At 28.7% G+C, this 22,098-nt stretch overlaps 1 pseudogene across 1 annotated transcript in view; it reads right to left on the reverse strand.

The window, feature by feature from the left end:
• LOC143201084 (polyubiquitin-A-like) overlaps positions 1–17,870 on the reverse strand; it is a 29,234-nt pseudogene extending 11,364 nt beyond the window's left edge. The window contains exons 1-4 of the transcript XR_013006870.1: positions 17,741–17,870; positions 15,824–16,506; positions 9,371–10,076; positions 2,176–3,336 (exon numbers count right to left, since the gene is read on the reverse strand). The product of XR_013006870.1 is annotated as a polyubiquitin-A-like (transcript). The remainder of the gene's footprint in view (positions 1–2,175; positions 3,337–9,370; positions 10,077–15,823; positions 16,507–17,740) is intronic.
• Between the last annotated feature and the right edge of the window lie 4,228 nt (positions 17,871–22,098).

The raw sequence follows: 22,098 nt of genomic DNA on the forward strand, positions 1-22,098 counted from the left end.
AGATTGATTCGGTTAATGTTCGACCCATCGGACAGCATTTTGTCTCTTTTTAATTAAGTTAAAATGATGATAATGACTATTTTTGACACCTGTGACTGAACACTGTAACTGTCCTCAGAAACAATAAAATCATGATATTCTTTACTAGTACTGCTGTTCCCGTTACTCTTATGCGTTATTTCATGTTTTTTTTTTAATATACCTTTAGGGCATGAATTAAAAGTTTGGAATTATTTGCCTGTCACGTATTGTGATGCCTCTGACAACCAAAGCATTTTGTAAAGTAAAATCCTATCAAATATTCTTTTTAATCTCTCTTTGCTTTGCAAACATAAATATAACAGTAAAATTCCTTAAATTAGAAACCTGCAGACAATCTAACCTGATTAGGACAGACGTTAAAGTAAGCAGAAGTTTGCTATAGTAACACTTGTTGCCCTGAATCTAATCTAAAACTGCAGCAATTATGTTCTAGTTTCTAGTAAGTTTCTAGGAAAGTAGGATCTATTGCCCTTTTCTAACATCCGATTCCTTAATATTTATGGAAAGAGAAAATTGCCTAAATGTGGCTTTCTTACATGAAGACGTGAGCTAGTAAATAAAATTCTCATGATATTCAAATGCAGCCACATTAACGTTCGAGAAGAACCAGTGTTTATGTTTATCCAAGTTAATTTCTATGTATTAAATAAATCGTAAATATAACTTTTATGTGAGTTAAAAATTATACTCGTATACTGCCGTAGACTAATATAAAGGTACATATTTAGACATGTAAATATTCAAACAACCAAGAAACCATTGACATTTAACAAGCACACCAGCGTCAGGTACTTGAAATATGTATAACAAATTATATTTTCAAGATGTAATTAAAATACAAAACATGTATTTGTATTTTAATTACAATTTCTAAATACAAGTAATTCAAATACTACCCAACCCTGGCGTTTTATTGCTTATTACCCCAATTAAGACTTTACAGCTTTATAAGTAGGTATATAAATTGATAAGAAAACCAAACATCAAAAATAATTGACTAGCTATACAATATGCTATTGACAATACCGCAGTTTCTCTAAAACGAAATAAATACATAAAATACTAATAATACGAATAAAAATATAAAATATCCCAATATAATACAGTCGCAACAAAAGCCATTAATATGATTTGCTGTTGGTTGATTGGCCGTATCGGATTACTAAAAAATCAACACATCAATACTAGAAAGGTTACACGTTGAATTAAATAGTTTTTTCTCTCTTGCGCAATTTAATGGTTATAAAAGTGACTTTTAAATAAGCTAAGAAAGTATGTTCATAAACAGTCTTAAATTGATCTTAACTACATTCTCAGAAAGTTCTAATTAGGGAAGAAAACATTAAAATTTAACAATGAACAAATAACCTTATAGGAAAACAACCAGTATTACTAAAATACAAAATATGTACTTAAATTGATCCAATAAATGGATCCTAGAAGTTCCTCAAAAGTGAATAATTTCATTTAATAGTATAGGACAGGAATACAGATATAAAATTCTTAATGGTTCAAAAATGTTAAAGATATTTCTTAAACTTTATAAAAAACCTTTTGAAATTTCTAATAAACCTTTTAAATTGGTACTAAATTTTATATGTTAGTGCATTTTAGTACTTATTATTAAAATTGTATTAATAGTCAGTTTTTCTTTGTTAAGAAAATGTCGATATTTCTCTGGGCTGGTATACAAATATTTTTATATTTTCTTAAATGTATGGCTATATCTCCTGTAAAATATCGCAATTTTTTCTCCGATATATCGATATAGAATATAGAATATATATATCGAATAGAGCTAAACAACTAATAACTTAATATCTTTTAATTCTATTTCCTGTTTTTCATCTTGAATATAAATCAGCTATAAGTATTTTTACATCTGCATTAGTTATTAATTATCAACTGTTATATACTACCAATAGGGTTCTTACAACCAAACTCCCAAAAACTGCTATCCAAACACTCAAAATATCTTCACTTCGAGTTATTAAGGGTTGCTTATTATAAAATACTAATTTAAAAATATTCAGTTTTAAATACACGGTCTTCAAATAAGTTAAGAGTAAGAAAAATAAACATGTATTACTGCAGATATTTATTTCACATTAATTTAAAAATATATCAAAATACAAATAAAAATGCTTTTAATTGCCACCTCTGAGTCTTAGCACTAAATGCAATGTGGACTCCTTTTGAATATTGTAATCAGACAGGGTACGACCATCTTCCAATTGTTTACCAGCAAAGATCAATCGCTGTTGATCTGGAGGAATACCTTCTTTATCTCGAATTTTAGCTTTTACATTTTCAATCGTGTCTGATGGTTCAACTTCAAGGGTGATCGTTTTACCAGTTAAAGTTTTGACAAAAATCTGCATGCCTCCTCTCAATCTCAATACCAGGTGAAGCGTAGATTCCTTCTGGATATTGTAATCAGAAAGAGTACGTCCATCTTCTAGTTGTTTACCAGCAAAGATCAATCGCTGTTGGTCTGGGGCAATGCCTTCTTTATCTTGAATCTTGGCTTTCGCATTTTCAATAGTGTCAGAGGCTTCAACCTCCAGAGTAATGGTTTTGCCAGTTAAAGTCTGGACAATAATTTGCATGCCTCCCCTCAATCTCAACACTAAGTGAAGAGTTGATTCCTTCTGGATGTTGTAATCAGACAATGTACGTCCATCTTCTAGTTGTTTACCAGCAAAGATCAATCGCTGTTGATCTGGAGGAATACCTTCTTTATCTCGAATTTTAGCTTTTACATTTTCAATCGTGTCTGATGGTTCAACTTCAAGGGTGATCGTTTTACCAGTTAAAGTTTTGACAAAAATCTGCATGCCTCCTCTCAATCTCAATACCAGGTGAAGTGTAGATTCCTTCTGGATATTGTAATCAGAAAGAGTACGTCCATCTTCTAGTTGTTTACCAGCAAAGATCAATCGCTGTTGGTCTGGGGCAATGCCTTCTTTATCTTGAATCTTGGCTTTCGCATTTTCAATAGTGTCAGAGGCTTCAACCTCCAGAGTAATGGTTTTGCCAGTTAAAGTCTTGACAATAATTTGCATGCCTCCCCTCAATCTCAACACTAAGTGAAGAGTTGATTCCTTTTGGATGTTGTAATCAGACAATGTACGTCCATCTTCTAGTTGTTTACCAGCAAAGATCAATCGCTGCTGGTCTGGTGGAATGCCTTCTTTATCTTGAATCTTGGCTTTAACATTTTCGATTGTGTCAGATGCCTCAGCCTCCAGGGTGATGGTTTTGCCAGTCAAAGTCTTCACGAAAATCTGCATGCTGCAATAAAAAAATATACTAATGAAAAATATAAATTGAACATAAGAAAGTAAACAACATGTAGTATAGGATTGGTTTGCTATCCACATACACTTTAGAATAATCTACATTAGGTCTAGTTATGTGTCTATTGTGTATTATGTGTCTACATTATGTCTAGCATTTGCCAGTTGTATGGTTTGCTTTTACTTGCTTGTCAATTTCTTATACATGGTTGTAAAATTAATATAAATGTAATCAAATTTTATAAATTTCAGAAACAAATAAATTTAAAAGTGAATAAAAATTATATTAAACTCTACATGTAAGAATATCAAGAAAATTATCAGAATAGCCAGCTAATTTTCGAAGATCACAGGTATGTTAAATTTGTACATATCAATATTATTTTTATAGTTCCTAGTGCTTGTACAAGAAAAAAATCCATACATGCAAGGAACAACAGATTGGTGGTGTAAAAAGGTGTAAAACAAAAGCAAAGCAAATACTATATGAATATACATAACTGAATATATATCGATGCTATTACTATGATATTGCAATATACCATATTTGACGTCTACTTTGTTTTGTTTTTTTCGTTTTCATTAATGTTCTCAATGTTTCAGTTAAAACAATCTAATTATATTATTTTAAGGTATTTAGTGGTAGTAAAAAGAAAGGCATATTAGTAAATCTGAGGAACATATACAAACTCGATTTTATTATGAGTGCTTTTTCAACTTTTAATTCGACTAGGTATATTAAAATATTGATACATTTAATCGCATTGCAATGAATTATGTATTAAAGAGAATTAATATCGTTAAATTTATAACTTCCTATTAAAAAGTTAATACATAACCAAACTAAATTATAATACTGCGAAATAAGTATACAGATATATGATATATCAGTAATCTGGTAAAAATAATATTGCCAACACTAATGAACATAACAATTCACGAACTATTCTATAACAAAGACCTAATACGTATTGAAACATGTAAAACAAACATTGAAAACATTTTCAGTAATACGTAATACATAAAACGCATTAACAAATAATAAATTGAAACATAATGATGCTAACCTTAGATTTCCTGAATAATCTTTATCTAAATAACGTTAAAGGAACACACAAATATTATAATTTTTGTTGGAAAGAAATTTAAAAATTGCTAAGAAACCCTTAAACAAAGCAAAATCTGCATTGTCATGAATACAAAGAAAATTGTTTCAAAGTTATACTTACTTATAGCTTTCTTATAAACACGGATAACTATAACTTCCTATCACAACTACGTTTACACAATAGAGCACGATATACAACAAAGCCCACTTTTTGCTTATTGCTTTAAACTGTTCAGCAACTTCTAGATTCAGACCTTATAAGGCCTTTTTTGAGGTCTGAACGTCAATACCCCCTCCAACTAAAATACATTTCGAAATATTAATTGTAGGGATGTGGAGAATTAACGAGAGAAGGTTATATCGATATTTCTAGCCTATATATCGATATTTTTGTAAGTCGATATTTTCGATATTTCAAAAATGTTAAAGATATTTCTTAAACTTTATAAAAACCATTTTGAAACTTCTAATAAACCTTTTAAAATGGTACTAAATTTTATATGTTAGTGCATTTTAGTACTTATTATTAAAATCTTATTAATAGTCAGTTTTTCTTTGTTAAGAAATACAGTATACAAATATTTTTATTTTTTCTTAAAAGTCTGGCTATATCTCCTGTAAAATATCGCAATCTTTTTCTCCGATATATCGATATTTTTTTAATAATATTGAAATATTTCAAATATCGTTAGAACGTTCTATCGATATATTCCATGGCGGCTGACAGCCATAGTTTCTTGTTATTGGATCGCTAGATAATACATTCTATGAGCATAAAATTATCGATATTTGAAAGTACATATACAAAATATATTAATTATTGGAAATCATGAACAACAATTAATTTTTATTTTCCAATACAATTCTTTTAGTCAATATCGATGTTTATTCACTTTAACCCTACTTTTTCTGAGAACATTCTTTTGTGTAAAAAGGGTGGGAGGTAAAGAATTGTCAAAAAAGTTCGATACTCTATATTATAACTGTCAATATATATTTGAAAAAGTATTGGAAAATATCGAAATTTTTTATTTGGATATTACTCATATGTCAAAACTGTTTATTTATTTTATTATTATTTATTAGAAAATATTTTTTTAATGATTTTAATATAAAATTAGAATTGTTACTGTATATCTATTTCTTTTGATACTTTATAGTGGGCTACATGACGATAATAAAGAATAACAAAAATATCGATTCAAAATAGTATACAATAAAAAGATTATTAAAAATAAATTTATTTTAAAATGCATGTATCATTTTTCCTAACCTGGTGAAGTATAGCCCATGGAACTATTATTTCAATCACAAGACACCAGATATTTTATATTGGCCTTTTATAATTTATAATAAGTATATTATTTGGTTACTGAAAAGAAAACAATTATTGAGGACTCATATACACAGTAAACAAAACAATTGAGGCTTAACCCTAAAATATTAACAACAGTGTTATTTACCTCAATATTAAGTTAAATACACTTTAGACATTATTAAAGTTACTTAAAATACTAAACAGCTACATTAGAATGATATTATTATTATGAAAATACTATACTTATTTGGATTTTTTCGAGATGTATAAATACATTAGGGGCCCAGACACCATTGATGCACGATATAGTATCTAATTAGAACATAGGACTTAAAAATAATGTATAAATAAACCTATACCCATAAAAACCGTCCAGTAGTTTTAATTCAGAACTGTTAAATATCTTGTTGACAACTTGTTTACATTGTTGTTACGTGAGTATAAAAGAAGTGTGCATTTGCGAGAGACGATTTTAGATGCACCTAGTTTAATTCTTTCTGTTTTACCCTAAGACGCGTGAAAGCGACTTTTCATCAACAACATCAGATCAGTGTTGCTAGTCATCGAGCCGTACCTCTCATCCTACAACATTTTTGTATGGTTTTTTGTAACGAACATTTTTGTACAACTTGAATGATGTAAATATACAATTCGTAACTGTTTAAAATAAAATATTGATCCTCGTGACTTGATTTCAATGACTATGATATCTAAAACTTGTATACAATTATGAATAAAATTCATATCTTATTATTTAGATGTGTTTGATTGTTAGTAGTAGCCTTGATCCTGAAAATATGCACTAGAAAATCATTCCTAACAAAATTTATAATGCAACGTTGCCGCACCAAATGCATATTTATTGAATAGTCACAATAGCTCGTAGATTAGAGTAGTTCTATTATGTGCCCATTGACATATGACAACGGTGTCGACCAGTATCAACACAAATCGAGTTTTATATATAGACCGATTTTCTTACATGTTCTGGCACATCAGACTTCTTTCTGTCTCTTTTTAACTAGAGTAATGCTAATTAGTAAAATCAGAAAGAAAAATGCCTTGAGTTTAAAAAGGATTTTGCGCTTTTATAAACTGAATATATCAATATGTTCGATGGTCTTAATGACGTGCATTGGCTGTTTGATTGGAAGAACTAAAAGTGTAATGTGGTGAAAGCATAATGGCATGGTGAAGCATTAATAGGTGTTGAAACACGAGAGAGTAACATGTTACAATGATACAATGCAAGTGTTCAATAAATTCTTTATAAAGTATATACAATAAAACAGCCCAGTGCGCCATCAAAAATTATTACGTCACAACGTTGCCGTATCAAATTGGACTTATAACATCTAATTATCACTAACATTTTGGAGAATCTTGTAGACATTTGGCATCAGGGTCGAGCAGTGCCAACACAAATCTAATTTTATAGATTGATTCGGTTATATGTTCGACCCATCGGACAGCATTTTGTCTCTTTTTAATTAGGTTAAAATGATGATAATGACTATTTTTGACACCTGTGACTGAACACTGTAACTGTCCTCAGAAACAATAAAATCATGATATTCTTTACAAGTACTGCTGTTCCTGTTACTCTTATGCGTTATTTCATGTTTTTTTTTAATATACCTTTAGGGCATGAATTAAAAGTTTGGAATTATTTGCCTGTCACGTATTGTGATGCCTCTGACAACCAAAGCATGTAAGTTGTAAAGTAATATCCTATCAAATATTCTTTTTAATCTCTCTTTTAGTTGCAAACATAAATATAACAGTAAAATTCCTTAAATTAGAAACCTGCAGACAATCTAACCTGATTAGGACAGACGTTAAAGTAAGCAGAAGTTTGCTATAGTAACACTTGTTGCCCTGAATCTAATCTAAAACTGCAGCAATTATGTTCTAGTTTCTAGTAAGTTTCTAGGAAAGTAGGATCTATTGCCCTTTTCTAACATCCGATTCCTTAATATTTATGGAAAGAGAAAAATGCCTAAATGTGGCTTTCTTACATGAAGACGTGAGCTAGTAAATAAAATTCTCATGATATTCAAATGCAGCCACATTAACGTTCGAGAAGAACCAGTGTTTATGTTTATCCAAGTTAATTTCTATGTATTAAATAAATCGTAAATATAACTTTTATGTGAGTTAAAAGATTATACTCGTATACTGCCGTAGACTAATATAAAGGTACATATTTAGACATGTAAATATTCATTCAACCAAGAAACCATTGACATTTAACAAGCACACCAGCGTCAGGTACTTGAAATATGTATAACAAATTATATTTTCAAGATGTAATTAAAATACAAAACATGTATTTGTATTTTAATTACAATTTCTAAATACAAGTAATTCAAATACTACCCAACCCTGGCGTTTTATTGCTTATTACCCCAATTAAGACTTTACAGCTTTATAAGTAGGTATATAAATTGATAAGAAAACCAAACATCAAAAATACCTGACTAGCTATACAATATGCTATTGACAATACCGCAGTTTCTCTAAAACGAAATAAATACATAAAATACTAATAATACGAATAAAAATATAAAATATCCCAATATAATACAGTCGCAACAAAAGCCATTAATATGATTTGCTGTTGGTTGATTGGCCGTATCGGATTACTAAAAAATCAACACATCAATACTAGAAAGGTTACACGTTGAATTAAATAGTTTTTTCTCTCTTGCGCAATTTAATGGTTATAAAAGTGACTTTTAAATAAGCTAAGAAAGTATGTTCATAAACAGTCTTAAATTGATCTTAACTACATTCTCAGAAAGTTCTAATTAGGGAAGAAAACAATAAAATTTAACAATGAACAAATAACCTTATAGGAAAACAACCAGTATTACTAAAATACAAAATATGTACTTAAATTGATCCAATAAATGGATCCTAGAAGTTCCTCAAAAGTGAATAATTTCATTTAATAGTATAGGACAGGAATACAGATATAAAATTCTTAATGGTTCAAAAATGTTAAAGATATTTCTTAAACTTTATAAAAAACCTTTTGAAATTTCTAATAAACCTTTTAAATTGGTACTAAATTTTATATGTTAGTGCATTTTAGTACTTATTATTAAAATTGTATTAATAGTCAGTTTTTCTTTGTTAAGAAAATGTCGATAATTCTCTGGGCTGGTATACAAATATTTTTATATTTTCTTAAATGTATGGCTATATCTCCTGTAAAATATCGCAATTTTTTCTCCGATATATCGATACAGAATATTGAATATATATATCGAATAGAGCTAAAAACAACTAATAACTTAATATCTTTTAATTCTATTTCCTGTTTTTCATCTTGAATATAAATCAGCTATAAGTATTTTTACATCTGCATTGGTTATTAATTATCAACTATTATATACTACCAATAGGGTTCTTACATCCAAACTCCCAAAAACTGCTATCCAAACACTCAAAATATCTTCACTTCGAGTTATTAAGGGTTGCTTATTATAAAATACTAATTTAAAAATATTCAGTTTTAAATACATGGTCTTCAAATAAGTTAAGAGTAAGTTACTGCAGATATTTATTTCACATTAATTTAAAAATATATCAAAATACAAATAAAAATGCTTTTAATTGCCACCTCTGAGTCTTAGCACTAAATGCAATGTGGACTCCTTTTGAATATTGTAATCAGATAGGGTACGACCATCTTCCAATTGTTTACCAGCAAAGATCAATCGCTGTTGATCTGGAGGAATACCTTCTTTATCTCGAATTTTAGCTTTTACATTTTCAATCGTGTCTGATGGTTCAACTTCAAGGGTGATCGTTTTACCAGTTAAAGTTTTGACAAAAATCTGCATGCCTCCTCTCAATCTCAATACCAGGTGAAGTGTAGATTCCTTCTGGATATTGTAATCAGAAAGAGTACGTCCATCTTCTAGTTGTTTACCAGCAAAGATCAATCGCTGTTGGTCTGGGGCAATGCCTTCTTTATCTTGAATCTTGGCTTTCGCATTTTCAATAGTGTCAGAGGCTTCAACCTCCAGAGTAATGGTTTTGCCAGTTAAAGTCTTGACAATAATTTGCATGCCTCCCCTCAATCTCAACACCAAGTGAAGAGTTGATTCCTTCTGGATGTTGTAATCAGACAATGTACGTCCATCTTCTAGTTGTTTACCAGCAAAGATCAATCGCTGTTGGTCTGGGGCAATGCCTTCTTTATCTTGAATCTTGGCTTTCGCATTTTCAATAGTGTCAGAGGCTTCAACCTCCAGAGTAATGGTTTTGCCAGTTAAAGTCTTGACAATAATTTGCATGCCTCCCCTCTATCTCAACACTAAGTGAAGAGTTGATTCCTTTTGGATGTTGTAATCAGACAATGTACGTCCATCTTCTAGTTGTTTACCAGCAAAGATCAATCGCTGCTGGTCTGGTGGAATGCCTTCTTTATCTTGAATCTTGGCTTTAACATTTTCGATTGTGTCAGATGCCTCAGCCTCCAGGGTGATGGTTTTGCCAGTCAAAGTCTTCACGAAAATCTGCATGCTGCAATAAAAAAATATACTAATGAAAAATATAAATTGAACATAAGAAAGTAAACAACATGTAGTATAGGATTGGTTTGCTATCCACATACACTTTAGAATAATCTACATTAGGTCTAGTTATGTGTCTATTGTGTATTATGTGTCTACATTATGTCTAGCATTTGCCAGTTGTATGGTTTGCTTTTACTTGCTTGTCAATTTCTTATACATGGTTGTAAAATTAATATAAATGTAATCAAATTTTATAAATTTCAGAAACAAATAAACTTAAAAGTGAATAAAAATTATATTAAACTCTACATGTAAGAATATCAAGAAAATTATCAGAATAGCCAGCTAATTTTCGAAGATCACAGGTATGTTAAATTTGTACATATCAATATTATTTTTATAGTTCCTAGTGCTTGTACAAGAAAAAAATCCATACATGCAAGGAACAACAGATTGGTGGTGTAAAAAGGTGTAAAACAAAAGCAAAGCAAATACTATATGAATATACATAACTGAATATATATCGATGCTATTACTATGATATTGCAGTATACCATATTTGACGTCTACTTTGTTTTGTTTTTTTCGTTTTCATTAATGTTCTCAATGTTTCAGTTAAAACAATCTAATTATATTATTTTAAGGTACTTAGTGGTAGTAAAAAGAAAGGCATATTAGTAAATCTGAGGAACATATACAAACTCGATTTTATTATGAGTGCTTTTTCAACTTTTAATTCGAGTAGGTATATTAAAATATTGATACATTTAATCGCATTGCAATGAATTATGTATGAAAGAGAATTAATATCGTTAAATTTATAACTTCCTATTAAAAAGTTAATACATAACCAAACTAAATTATAATACTGCGAAATAAGTACACTGATATATGATATATCAGTAATCTGGTAAAAATAACATTGCCAACACTAATGAACATAACAATTCACGAACTATCCTATAACAAAGACCTAATACGTATTGAAACATTTAAAACAAACATTGAAAACATTTTCAGTAATACGTAATACATAAAACACATTAACAAATAATAAATTGAAACATAATGATGCTAACCTTAGATTTCCTGAATAATCTTTATCTAAATAACGTTAAAGGAACACACAAATATTATAATTTTTGTTGGAAAGAAATTTAAAAATTGCTAAGAAACCCTTAAACAAAGCAAAATCTGCATTGTCATGAATACAAAGAAAATTGTTTCAAAGTTATACTTACTTATAGCTTTCTTATAAACACGGATAACTATAACTTCCTATCACAACTACGTTTACACAATAGAGCACGATATACAACAAAGCCCACTTTTCGCTTATTGCTTTAAACTGTTCAGCAACTTCTAGATTCAGACCTTATAACGCCTTTTTTGAGGTTTAAACGTCAATACCCCCTCCAACTAAAATACATTTCCAAATATTAATTGTAGGGATGTGCAGAATTAACGAGAGAAGGGTATATCGATATTTCTAGCCTATATATCGATATTTTTGTAAGTCGATATTTTCGATATTTCAAAAATGTTAAAGATATTTCTTAAACTTTATAAAAACCATTTTGAAACTTCTAATAAACCTTTTAAATTGGTACTAAATTTTATATGTTAGTGCATTTTAGTACTTATTATTAAAATCTTATTAATAGTCAGTTTTTCTTTGTTAAGAAATACAGTATACAAATAATTTTATTTTTTCTTAAAAGTCTGGCTATATCTCCTGTAAAATATCGCAATCTTTTTCTCCGATATATCGATATTTTTTTAATAATATTGAAATATTTCAAATATCGTTAGAACGTTCTATCGATATTTTCCATGGCGGCTGACAGCCATAGTTTCTTGTTATTGGATCGCTAGATAATATATTCTATGAGCATAAAATTATCGATATTTGAAAGTACATATACAAAATATATTAATTATTGGAAATCATGAACAACAATTAATTTTTATTTTCCAATACAATTCTTTTAGTCAATATCGATGTTTATTCACTTTAACCCTACTTTTTCTGAGAACATTCTTTTGTGTAAAAAGGGTGGGAGGTAAAGAATTGTCAAAAAAGTTCGATACTCTATATTATAACTGTCAATATATATTTGAAAAAGTATTGGAAAATATCGAAATTTTTTATTTGGATATTACTCATATGTCAAAACTGTTTATTTATTTTATTATTATTTATTAGAAAATATTTTTTTATTGATTTTAATATAAAATTAGCATTGTTACTGTATATCTATTTCTTTTGATACTTTATAGTGGGCTACATGACGATAATAAAGAATAACAAAAATATCGATTCAAAATAGTATACAATAAACAGATTATTAAAAATAAATTTATTTTAAAATGCATGTATCATTTTTCCTAACCTGGTGAAGTATAGCCCATGGAACTATTATTTCATTCACAAGACACCAGATATTTTATATTGGCCTTTTATAATTTATAATAAGTATATTATTTGGTTACTGAAAAAAAAACAATTATTGGGGACTCATATACACAGTAAACAAAACAATTGAGGCTTAACCCTAAAATATTAACAACAGTGTTATTTACCTCAATATTAAGTTAAATACACTTTAGACATTATTAAAGTTACTTAAAATACTAAACAGCTACATTAGAATGATATTATTATTATGAAAATACTAGAGACGATTTTAGATGCACCTAGTTTAATTCTTTCTGTTTTACGGTAAGACGCGTGAAAGCGACTTTTCATCAACAACATCAGATCAGTGTTGCTAGTCATCGAGCCGTACCTCTCATCCTACTACATTTTTGTATGGTTTTTTGTAACAAACATTTTTGTACAACTTGAATGATGTAAATATACAATTCGTAACTGTTTAAAATAAAATATTGATCCTCTTGAGTTGATTTCAATGACTATGATATTTAAAACTTGTATACAATTATGAATAAAATTCATATCTTATTATTTAGATGTGTTTGATTGTTAGTAGTAGCCTTGATCCTGAAAATATGCACTAGAAAATCATTCCTAACAAAATTTATAATACAACGTTGCCGCACCAAATTTAAGTTTTAGCTTCTATTGACTCTATCAACAAAATTTAAATAAAATAACGAAATAAAAATAACGTTACAAAATATAATTTATTTTTACTTTATAGTACATCTAATGCATATTTATTGAATAGTCACAATAGCTCGTAGATTAGAGTTGTTCTATTATATGCCCATTGACATATGACAACGGTGTCGACCAGTATCAACACAAATCGAGTTTTATATATAGACCGATTTTCTTACATGTTCTGGCACATCAGACTTCTTTCTGTATCTTTTTAACTAGAGTAATGCTAATTAGTAAAATCAGAAAAAAAAATGCCTTGAGTTTAAAAAGGATTTTGCGTTTTTATATACTGAATATATCAATATGTTCGATGGTCTTAATGACGTGCATTGGCTGTTTGATTGGAAGAACTAAAAGTGTAATGTGGCGAAAGCATAATGGCATGGTGAAGCATTAATAGGTGTTGAAACACGAGAGAGTAACATGTTACAATGATACAATGCAAGTGTTCAATAAATTCTTTATATAGTATATACAATAAAACAGCCCAGTGCGCCATCAAAAATTATTACGTCACAACGTTGCCGTATCAAATTGGACTTATAACATCTAATTATCACCAACATTTTGGAGAATCTTGTAGACATTTGGCATCAGGGTCGAGCAGTGCCAACACAAATCTAATTTTATAGATTGATTCGGTTATATGTTCGACCCATCGGACAGCATTTTGTCTCTTTTTAATTAGGTTAAAATGATGATAATGACTATTTTTGACACCTGTGACTGAACACTGTAACTGTCCTCAGAAACAATAAAATCATGATATTCTTTACTAGTACTGCTGTTCCCGTTACTCTTATGCGTTATTTCATGTTTTTTTTTTTAATATACCTTTAGGGCATGAATTAAAAGTTTGGAATTATTTGCCTGTCACGTATTGTGATGCCTCTGACAACCAAAGCATTTTGTAAAGTAAAATCCTATCAAATATTCTTTTTAATCTCTCTTTTAGTTGCAAACATAAATATAACAGTAAAATTCCTTAAATTAGAAACCTGCAGACAATCTAACCTGATTGGGACAGACGTTAAAGTAAGCAGAAGTTTGCTATAGTAACACTTGTTGCCCTGAATCTAATCTAAAACATGTATTTGTATTTTAATTACAATTTCTAAATACAAGTAATTCAAATACTACCCAACCCTGGCGTTTTATTGCTTATTACCCCAATTAAGAATTTCCAGCTTTATAAGTAGGTATATAAATTGATAAGAAAACCAAACATCAAAAATACCTGACTAGCTCTACAATATGCTATTGACAATACCGCAGTTTCTCTAAAACGAAATAAATACATAAAATACTACTAATACGAATAAAAATATAAAATATCCCAATATAATACAGTCGCAACAAAAGCCATTAATATGATTTGCTGTTGGTTGATTGGCCGTATCGGATTACTAAAAAATCAACACATCAATACTAGAAAGGTTACACGTTGAATTAAATAGTTTTTTCTCTCTTGCGCAATTTAATGATTATAAAAGTGACTTTTAAATAAGCTAAGAAAGTATGTTCATAAACAGTCTTAAATTGATCTTAACTACATTCTCAGAAAGTTCTAATTAGGGAAGAAAACAATAAAATTTAACAATGAACAAATAACCTTATAGGAAAACAACCAGTATTACTAAAATACAAAATATGTACTTAAATTGATCCAATAAATGGATCCTAGAAGTTCCTCAAAAGTGAATAATTTCATTTAATAGTATAGGACAGGAATACAGATATAAAATTCTTAATGGTTCAAAAATGTTAAAGATATTTCTTAAACTTTATAAAAAACCTTTTGAAATTTCTAATAAACCTTTTAAATTGGTATTAAATTTTATATGTTAGTGCATTTTAGTACTTATTATTAAAATTGTATTAATAGTCAGTTTTTCTTTGTTAAGAAAATGTCGATAATTCTCTGGGCTGGTATACAAATATTTTTATATTTTCTTAAATGTATGGCTATATCTCCTGTAAAATATCGCAATTTTTTCTCCGATATATCGATACAGAATATTGAATATATATATCGAATAGAGCTAAAAACAACTAATAACTTAATATCTTTTAATTCTATTTCCTGTTTTTCATCTTGAATATAAATCAGCTATAAGTATTTTTACATCTGCATTGGTTATTAATTATCAACTATTATATACTACCAATAGGGTTCTTACATCCAAACTCCCAAAAACTGCTATCCAAACACTCAAAATATCTTCACTTCGAGTTATTAAGGGTTGCTTATTATAAAATACTAATTTAAAAATATTCAGTTTTAAATACATGGTCTTCAAATAAGTTAAGAGTAAGAAAAAAAAAATGTATTACTGCAGATATTTATTTCACATTAATTTAAAAATATATCAAAATACAAATAAAAATGCTTTTAATTGCCACCTCTGAGTCTTAGCACTAAATGCAATGTGGACTCCTTTTGAATATTGTAATCAGATAGGGTACGACCATCTTCCAATTGTTTACCAGCAAAGATCAATCGCTGTTGATCTGGAGGAATACCTTCTTTATCTCGAATTTTAGCTTTTACATTTTCAATCGTGTCTGATGGTTCAACTTCAAGGGTGATCGTTTTACCAGTTAAAGTTTTGACAAAAATCTGCATGCCTCCTCTCAATCTCAATACCAGGTGAAGTGTAGATTCCTTCTGGATATTGTAATCAGAAAGAGTACGTCCATCTTCTAGTTGTTTACCAGCAAAGATCAATCGCTGCTGGTCTGGGGCAATGCCTTCTTTATCTTGAATCTTGGCTTTCGCATTTTCAATAGTGTCAGAGGCTTCAACCTCCAGAGTAATGGTTTTGCCAGTTAAAGTCTTGACAATAATTTGCATGCCTCCCCTCAATCTCAACACTAAGTGAAGAGTTGATTCCTTTTGGATGTTGTAATCAGACAATGTACGTCCATCTTCTAGTTGTTTACCAGCAAAGATCAATCGCTGCTGGTCTGGTGGAATGCCTTCTTTATCTTGAATCTTGGCTTTAACATTTTCGATTATGTCAGATGCCTCAGCCTCCAGGGTGATGGTTTTGCCAGTCAAAGTCTTCACGAAAATCTGCATGCTGCAATAAAAAAATATACTAATGAAAAATATAAATTGAACATAAGAAAGTAAACAACATGTAGTATAGGATTGGTTTGCTATCCACATACACTTTAGAATAATCTACATTAGGTCTAGTTATGTGTCTATTGTGTATTATGTGTCTACATTATGTCTAGCATTTGCCAGTTGTATGGTTTGCTTTTACTTGCTTGTCAATTTCTTATACATGGTTGTAAAATTAATATAAATGTAATCAAATTTTATAAATTTCAGAAACAAATAAACTTAAAAGTGAATAAAAATTATATTAAACTCTACATGTAAGAATATCAAGAAAATTATCAGAATAGCCAGCTAATTTTCGAAGATCACAGGTATGTTAAATTTGTACATATCAATATTATTTTTATAGTTCCTAGTGCTTGTACAAGAAAAAAATCCATACATGCAAGGAACAACAGATTGGTGGTGTAAAAAGGTGTAAAACAAAAGCAAAGCAAATACTATATGAATATACATAACTGAATATATATCGATGCTATTACTATGATATTGCAGTATACCATATTTGACGTCTACTTTGTTTTGTTTTTTTCGTTTTCATTAATGTTCTCAATGTTTCAGTTAAAACAATCTAATTATATTATTTTAAGGTATTTAGTGGTAGTAAAAAGAAAGGCATATTAGTAAATCTGAGGAACATATACAAACTCGATTTAATTATGAGTGCTTTTTCAACTTTTAATTCGAGTAGGTATATTAAAATATTGATACATTTAATCGCATTGCAATGAATTATGTATGAAAGAGAATTAATATCGTTAAATTTATAACTTCCTATTAAAAAGTTAATACATAACCAAACTAAATTATAATACTGCGAAATAAGTACACTGATATATGATATATCAGTAATCTGGTAAAAATAACATTGCCAACACTAATGAACATAACAATTCACGAACTATTCTATAACAAAGACCTAATACGTATTGAAACATTTAAAACAAACATTGAAAACATTTTCAGTAATACGTAATACATAAAACACATTAACAAATAATAAATTGAAACATATTGATGCTAACCTTAGATTTCCTGAAGAATCTTTATCTAAATAACGTTAAAGGAACACACAAATATTATAATTTTTGTTGGAAAGAAATTTAAAAATTGCTAAGAAACCCTTAAACAAAGCAAAATCTGCATTGTCATGAATACAAAGAAAATTGTTTCAAAGTTATACTTACTTATAGCTTTCTTATAAACACGGATAACTATAACTTCCTATCACAACTACGTTTACACAATAGAGCACGATATACAACAAAGCCCACTTTTCGCTTATTGCTTTAAACTGTTCAGCAACTTCTAGATTCAGACCTTATAACGCCTTTTTTGAGGTTTAAACGTCAATACCCCCTCCAACTAAAATACATTTCCAAATATTAATTGTAGGGATGTGCAGAATTAACGAGAGAAGGGTATATCGATATTTCTAGCCTATATATCGATATTTTTGTAAGTCGATATTTTCGATATTTCAAAAATGTTAAAGATATTTCTTAAACTTTATAAAAACCATTTTGAAACTTCTAATAAACCTTTTAAATTGGTACTAAATTTTATATGTTAGTGCATTTTAGTACTTATTATTAAAATCTTATTAATAGTCAGTTTTTCTTTGTTAAGAAATACAGTATACAAATAATTTTATTTTTTCTTAAAAGTCTGGCTATATCTCCTGTAAAATATCGCAATCTTTTTCTCCGATATATCGATATTTTTTTAATAATATTGAAATATTTCAAATATCGTTAGAACGTTCTATCGATATTTTCCATGGCGGCTGACAGCCATAGTTTCTTGTTATTGGATCGCTAGATAATATATTCTATGAGCATAAAATTATCGATATTTGAAAGTACATATACAAAATATATTAATTATTGGAAATCATGAACAACAATTAATTTTTATTTTCCAATACAATTCTTTTAGTCAATATCGATGTTTATTCACTTTAACCCTACTTTTTCTGAGAACATTCTTTTGTGTAAAAAGGGTGGGAGGTAAAGAATTGTCAAAAAAGTTCGATACTCTATATTATAACTGTCAATATATATTTGAAAAAGTATTGGAAAATATCGAAATTTTTTATTTGGATATTACTCATATGTCAAAACTGTTTATTTATTTTATTATTATTTATTAGAAAATATTTTTTTATTGATTTTAATATAAAATTAGCATTGTTACTGTATATCTATTTCTTTTGATACTTTATAGTGGGCTACATGACGATAATAAAGAATAACAAAAATATCGATTCAAAATAGTATACAATAAACAGATTATTAAAAATAAATTTATTTTAAAATGCATATATCATTTTTCCTAACCTGGTGAAGTATAGCCCATGGAACTATTATTTCATTCACAAGACACCAGATATTTTATATTGGCCTTTTATAATTTATAATAAGTATATTATTTGGTTACTGAAAAAAAAACAATTATTGGGGACTCATATACACAGTAAACAAAACAATTGAGGCTTAACCCTAAAATATTAACAACAGTGTTATTTACCTCAATATTAAGTTAAATACACTTTAGACATTATTAAAGTTACTTAAAATACTAAACAGCTACATTAGAATGATATTATTATTATGAAAATACTAGAGACGATTTTAGATGCACCTAGTTTAATTCTTTCTGTTTTACGGTAAGACGCGTGAAAGCGACTTTTCATCAACAACATCAGATCAGTGTTGCTAGTCATCGAGCCGTACCTCTCATCCTACTACATTTTTGTATGGTTTTTTGTAACAAACATTTTTGTACAACTTGAATGATGTAAATATACAATTCGTAACTGTTTAAAATAAAATATTGATCCTCGTGAGTTGATTTCAATGACTATGATATTTAAAACTTGTATACAATTATGAATAAAATTCATATCTTATTATTTAGATGTGTTTGATTGTTAGTAGTAGCCTTGATCCTGAAAATATGCACTAGAAAATCATTCCTAACAAAATTTATAATACAACGTTGCCGCACCAAATTTAAGTTTTAGCTTCTATTGACTCTATCAACAAAATTTAAATAAAATAACGAAATAAAAATAACGTTACAAAATATAATTTATTTTTACTTTATAGTACATCTAATGCATATTTATTGAATAGTCACAATAGCTCGTAGATTAGAGTTGTTCTATTATATGCCCATTGACATATGACAACGGTGTCGACCAGTATCAACACAAATCGAGTTTTATATATAGACCGATTTTCTTACATGTTCTGGCACATCAGACTTCTTTCTGTATCTTTTTAACTAGAGTAATGCTAATTAGTAAAATCAGAAAAAAAAATGCCTTGAGTTTAAAAAGGATTTTGCGTTTTTATATACTGAATATATCAATATGTTCGATGGTCTTAATGACGTGCATTGGCTGTTTGATTGGAAGAACTAAAAGTGTAATGTGGCGAAAGCATAATGGCATGGTGAAGCATTAATAGGTGTTGAAACACGAGAGAGTAACATGTTACAATGATACAATGCAAGTGTTCAATAAATTCTTTATATAGTATATACAATAAAACAGCCCAGTGCGCCATCAAAAATTATTACGTCACAACGTTGCCGTATCAAATTGGACTTATAACATCTAATTATCACCAACATTTTGGAGAATCTTGTAGACATTTGGCATCAGGGTCGAGCAGTGCCAACACAAATCTAATTTTATAGATTGATTCGGTTATATGTTCGACCCATCGGACAGCATTTTGTCTCTTTTTAATTAGGTTAAAATGATGATAATGACTATTTTTGACACCTGTGACTGAACACTGTAACTGTCCTCAGAAACAATAAAATCATGATATTCTTTACTAGTACTGCTGTTCCTGTTACTCTTATGCGTTATTTCATGTTTTTTTTTTTTAATATACCTTTAGGGCATGAATTAAAAGTTTGGAATTATTTGCCTGTCACGTATTGTGATGCCTCTGACAACCAAAGCATTTTGTAAAGTAAAATCCTATCAAATATTCTTTTTAATCTCTCTTTTAGTTGCAAACATAAATATAACAGTAAAATTCCTTAAATTAGAAACCTGCAGACAATCTAACCTGATTGGGACAGACGTTAAAGTAAGCAGAAGTTTGCTATAGTAACACTTGTTGCCCTGAATCTAATCTAAAACTGCAGCAATTATGTTCTAGTTTCTAGTAAGTTTCTAGGAAAGTAGGATCTATTGCCCTTTTCTAACATCCGATTCCTTAATATTTATGGAAAGAGAAAAATGCCTAAATGTGGCTTTCTTACATGAAGACGTGAGCTAGTAAATAAAATTCTCATGATATTCAAATGCAGCCACATTAACGTTCGAGAAGAACCAGTGTTTATGTTTATCCAAGTTAATTTCTATGTATTAAATAAATCGTAAATATAACTTTTATGTGAGTTAAAAGATTATACTCGTATACTGCCGTAGACTAATATAAAGGTACATATTTAGACATGTAAATATTCATTCAACCAAGAAACCATTGACATTTAACAAGCACACCAGCGTCAGGTACTTGAAATATGTATAACAAATTATATTTTCAAGATGTAATTAAAATACAAAACATGTATTTGTATTTCAATTACAATTTCTAAATACAAGTAATTCAAATACTACCCAACCCTGGCGTTTTATTGCTTATTACCCCAATTAAGACTTTACAGCTTTATAAGTAGGTATATAAATTGATAAGAAAACCAAACATCAAAAATACCTGACTAGCTATACAATATGCTATTGACAATACCGCAGTTTCTCTAAAACGAAATAAATACATAAAATACTAATAATACGAATAAAAATATAAAATATCCCAATATAATACAGTCGCAACAAAAGCCATTAATATGATTTGCTGTTGGTTGATTGGCCGTATCGGATTACTAAAAAATCAACACATCAATACTAGAAAGGTTACACGTTGAATTAAATAGTTTTTTCTCTCTTGCGCAATTTAATGGTTATAAAAGTGACTTTTAAATAAGCTAAGAAAGTATGTTCATAAACAGTCTTAAATTGATCTTAACTACATTCTCAGAAAGTTCTAATTAGGGAAGAAAACAATAAAATTTAACAATGAACAAATAACCTTTTAGGAAAACAACCAGTATTACTAAAATACAAAATATGTACTTAAATTGATCCAATAAATGGATCCTAGAAGTTCCTCAAAAGTGAATAATTTCATTTAATAGTATAGGACAGGAATACAGATATAAAATTCTTAATGGTTCAAAAATGTTAAAGATATTTCTTAAACTTTATAAAAAACCTTTTGAAATTTCTAATAAACCTTTTAAATTGGTACTAAATTTTATATGTTAGTGCATTTTAGTACTCATTATTAAAATTGTATTAATAGTCAGTTTTTCTTTGTTAAGAAAATGTCGATATTTCTCTGGGCTGGTATACAAATATTTTTATATTTTCTTAAATGTATGGCTATATCTCCTGTAAAATATCGCAATTTTTTCTCCGATATATCGATATAGAATATCGAATATATATATCGAATAG

The sequence above is a fragment of the Rhynchophorus ferrugineus genome, unplaced genomic scaffold, assembly GCF_030347505.1.
Source record: "Rhynchophorus ferrugineus isolate W39M unplaced genomic scaffold, kcgeb_rfMv2 rfM8, whole genome shotgun sequence".
NCBI lineage: Eukaryota > Metazoa > Arthropoda > Insecta > Coleoptera > Curculionidae > Rhynchophorus > Rhynchophorus ferrugineus.